The sequence below is a fragment of the Otolemur garnettii genome, unplaced genomic scaffold (assembly GCF_000181295.1).
Source record: "Otolemur garnettii isolate 467f Iridium unplaced genomic scaffold, OtoGar3 scaffold00282, whole genome shotgun sequence".
NCBI classification, from domain to species: domain Eukaryota; kingdom Metazoa; phylum Chordata; class Mammalia; order Primates; family Galagidae; genus Otolemur; species Otolemur garnettii.
Genome location: NW_003852677.1, coordinates 59,468 through 64,402, shown reverse-complemented (window position 1 = coordinate 64,402; position 4,935 = coordinate 59,468).

Genomic DNA, 4,935 nt, shown 5'->3' with positions numbered 1-4,935 from the left:
TAAATACATTTGTGCCATTATGGGAGTCAATGTGTTGATTATTTGTACAAATCAGAGTGCTTACATCATACTAATCAACATAGCCTTCACCTCATTTACCCAATTACAGGATTAAGACATTTGTGTTCTATACCTGATAGATCCAACTTGTACTTTCAATATTCTCCATTGGTGTGGAGAACCACACCAACTAACCCTCCCTCTATCAACCCACCCCCCTCTCTTCCCCTCCCTTCTCCTTCTCCTTCCTTCCTTCATCTTAAGCTATAGTCATGTTTCATTTTTCATATGCAAGTGTGAACTGTTATAAATTGGTTTCACAATAGTACTGAGTACATTGGATTTTTTTTTCCATTCCTGAGATATTTTACTAAGAAGAATATTTTCCAGCTCTATCCATGTAAACATAAAAGAGGCAAAATCTTCATTTTTTTAATGCTGCGTAGTATTCAATTGTATACATATACTACAATTTATTAACCCATTCATGGGTTGATGGGCACTTGGGCTTCTTCCATGACTTGGCAATTATGAACTGAACTGCAATGAACAATCTGGTGTGAATATCTTTATTGCCAAATGATTTTTGGCCCTTTGGATCTACATCTAGAAGAGGAATTGCAGGATCAAATGGCAGGTCTACATTTAGATCCAAACTTTCTTCCAAAAGAGATGTACTAGCTTGCATTCCCACCAGCAGTGCAGAAGTGTTCTCTTTTTCCCACATCCATACCAACATCTGAAGTTTTGGGATATAGTGATGTGGGCTACTCTCACTAGAGTTAGATGGTATCTCAGAGTAGTTTTGGTTTGCGTTTCTCTGATGATTAAAGATGATGAGCATTTTCTCATGTGTCTGTAGACCTTTCGCCTATCTTCTTCAGAGAAGCTTCTGTTTGTGTCTCTTACAACGAAATGGAATCACTTGGTGTTTTTTTTTTCTTTTTTTTAGCACTAAGTTTGTGTTCTCTGTGGATTCTGGTTATTAGACCTTTGTTGGAAATATAACTTGCAAAAATCCTCTTTCATTCTGAGGGCTATTTGCTTTACTTAGTGTGTTCTTGGCAGTACAAAAGCTTTGTAATTTGATCAGATTCCAGTAATGTATTTTTGATGTTGCTTCAATTGCCCGGGGTGTTCTCCTCATAAAGTAGTCTCCCAGGTCATTTTTTTCAAGTGTTTCCCCTGCACTCTGTCTAAGAATTTTTATTGTTTCATGTCTTAAGTCTAAATCCTTTAACCAGTGAGAGTCAATCAGCCAATTCACCCAGCACCCTTTGTTGAATAGGGAATCTTTTCCCCAATTTATGTTTTTAATAGGCTTATCAAAAATCAAATGATGATAAGTGTCTGTGTTTACCTCTTGGTCTTCAATTATGTTCCATACAACTACCTCTCTATTTTTGTGCCAGTACCATGCTGTTTTGAATACTATCAATTTACAGTATAGTGTGAAGTCTGGAAACGTGATTCCTCCCTATTTGTTTTTATTTCTGAGTATTATCTTGGCTATTCGGGGTTTATTTCTGTTTCCAAATAAAATGAAGTACTAATTTTTCCAGCACTTTAAAGTATGACGGTGGTGCTTTAGTGGGGATGGCATTCAATCTGTAGATTGCTTTAGATAGTATAGACATTTTACTGGGACCTAGAGGGGAGGCTTATACTTTCCAGAGTTACAGAAGTAAGCAAAATGTAGCTGCCTCAAAAATTGTTCTACAATGGATAGTATAAATCAGGCAAAAGAAAGGGAAAATGTGGGGATCTATAAGGAGAAAGAGAGAAATCAAGAATAAAAGCAAAAGATAAATAGATCTCACAGGCAAAACAGAAAGAAAATGTTATCCTACCATTGGGTTACCACACTTGCATGTGGTGCCTTTTTCTTTGTTACTGAGAGAGCAATGGGGCCAGCCTGTCTCAAATTCTCCTGAGCTTTTGCAGGATCATGAAGTCTCTTTGAGTTGACTGATTTCTTAGCCCCATGTCTTGGCACCAGTTGTGGTTTGCCACAGATCCTGATCTGTGCTGGGAATCAACAAGGGAAATGATGCTGGAGGAAAATCATGAGACCTTACACAAACTTAATGTATAAAGTGTGACTGCCTAGAGAGGCATACATTGACTTGCATACCATGTGGCGGATTGAGTTAATACAGGAACTTTATGACTTCTCAGAAACCTTTTATTGATCTCCAACACAAAGTGTATATGGAAAATGAAAATAGAACAAAAGATAGGGTTAAAAAATTCCAAGTCCTCAGAGCCAGATGAATGTGACTCCACCAGCCACACCAATGCTGTGACATGGTCCTTCCAACCCTCAGAAAAGATAAAAAAAAAAAAAAAAGGAAAAAATAAAAATAGAGAAAGAAAATAAAAAATACAATTATGTAAGATAAAAAGAAAAAAAAACTACCTCTCTCTCTCTCTCTCTCTCTCTCTGGATATATGCACCACATGTGGTACTGTAGTGTTAGGAGATAGAGAACATACACACGCTGAGTTTACTGTACATGATGGAGATCAAAAGCCACTCTCTAGTTGCAAAGGAGACAAATCTTATCTTTCTGACTTCTCTGCCCTCAATCAAGGCCTGTTTAGTTCATCAGTATTCATTCCCTACAGGGCTGGGGTCTCAAACTCTCAAGAGACTTCCCAGGAGGCTTGTTAGATAGTGTCCCCTGACAAGAAAGCAGCTTTCATGGCCAGTTTGGGGCTTCTCACCTCATCCCAAGGATGTCCTCTTGATCTCAGTAGGTTTTCCAGAGCCAGGCATACACTAAGAATCTGTGAACTGTACTTCCATTCTTATGTCCTTCCCACAATGGTAGTGCCCTGCCAGCTGCCAAGCTAATGGGGGAACCAAACCATCCAGTGTTCAACCTTGGATGCCAGATGCCTTTTGAGTCTACTCACTGCTCATCTCAGTCCCAAATCAAAATATTGCAGGACAATCCTTTCCTGTCCCCATACTTCTATAGGAGTGCTGGCCAACAGGCCGCCTCTATGTGTACAAAGCACCTACCTTCTATGTTGGTTTTCCTTAGCTCCAAATCTCCTCATTAGCTCTTGAAGTTTCCTGCTGCTTGACTGTGCCCCCAGAGTGATGCTTCCGTGCAGATTCCCCCAGAAAAAGTGGCTGAAATCCACCTTCCCCTATCTGAACATGAGTAGCTGGCAAGAAGACGCCTCTAGTGTACCATCTTGCTCCATCCCCTTCTTCATCTTATTTTATGAAAGTCCATTGGTTAGTTTTATCCTTTGGGCCATTGTGGAAGCAAGGTTTTGTCCTTTAGTTTCTGGATGTTTATTTTGCTTGTTGTCTATTGTGATTGCCAGTGTGGAGAACAGATCTGAGTATTTCCTGTATAGGGAGCTTATCTTGTGGTGAAGTTCCTCAGTGCTTAAAATATTAGTAAATTATTTGATTTCCCCATTGATTTTGAAGCTTAGTTTAGCAGGATACAGAATTTGGGTGAAAAAATAATTTTTTAAGAAAGTTAAGGACTGATGATCACTGTTTTCTGGCTTGAAAACTTTCAGCTGAAAAGTCCATTGTCACCCTGATGGATCTGACCCTGTAGGTCAATTGACATTTACTCCTGGCTGATTGCAAAATTTTCTCTTTCATCTTGACTTTGGTTCATACAATGTGTCTTGGAGATGTTATGTTTCTGTCAAGATGACCTGTACTTCAATATCCCTCTAAAGGACAGTGTCAGAATATGTGGTGATATTTGGAAAATTTTCCTTTATGATACCTTTCAGTAGGACTTCCATTCTTTTAGGTCATTATTCTTCACCTCCTAGGCTACCAGTAATTCATATGTTTGAATGCTTCATTAAGTCCTATAATTCTCTAAGCAATCACTCTGCTTTTACTCCCTTCTTTTCTGTCTGGTTTAGATCAGGAGCCTTATTCTCTATCTCTGGTATTTTTTCTTTTCCATAGCCTAATCCATAATTTATACTTTCTACTGCATTTTTAAGTTCCCTGATTGATGCCTTTGATTCATTAAGCTCTTCTGTATCCTTTCTAAATTCTTCATCTTTCATTCATTATTTGGGTCTGTTTCTGGATTTCCTTTTGATTGTTTCCACTTTCTTTCAATTCCCTTCATTGTTTTTTTCCATTAATATTTTAAATTTTCTTTCCGTCATTCTCATTATTTCTTTATACATGGAATCCTCCATGGTAGCTATCTCATGATTTCTTGTGGCAGTTGCTCTGTTCTGGTTTTTCATGTTGTCTGATTTTTTTTTCAGTTGCTTTCTCCTCATGTGTGTTTTCTTCTTTTTCACTTCATTTCCTTGATTTTTCTTCTCATTTCCTTCTTCACATTAAATTACCTTGTCTTTGTGTTTAGGTATTAAAGTATCCTATTGGTATAGGACCAAAAGGAAGAAAAGAGAAAAAAGTGAGAAAGGAAAAAAGGAATAAATGATAATGAAAAGGGGGGGGTGAAAGGAAAAAACTGAAACAAAGAGAAAATGGCAAAAAGAGAGAGATAGGCAAATATTGGCATTTGGTAGGGTTCTTTTACTTATACCTGCAATTCCAGGACTCTGAGGCCCTGGCTAGGTAGGTCCATCAATGTCAGGAGTTCCTTACAAAATTGGGAAAAAGCAAGTCCCCACCTTTTCTAAATACAGAAAAAATTCAGAATCAGCAGGATGTCACCATGGGAACCTACTGGTGCTGTCTTTCCAAAGACCAAACATAGATGGACACCCTAGAACAGGGGCTCAAGCACTCCTGGAGCCAGGTCATTGCCATGATCCTGCAGGCTAGGCCTGAATGTGAGTGTCTGTCCCATAAATAGAACACAGGATAAAATATAATAAAGCAGATCAGGGGGACAGAGCCAAGATGGTGGACTGCAGCCAGCTTTTTACAGAAGCACCTATCCAGAAGGAGGCTTAAAGGACAGA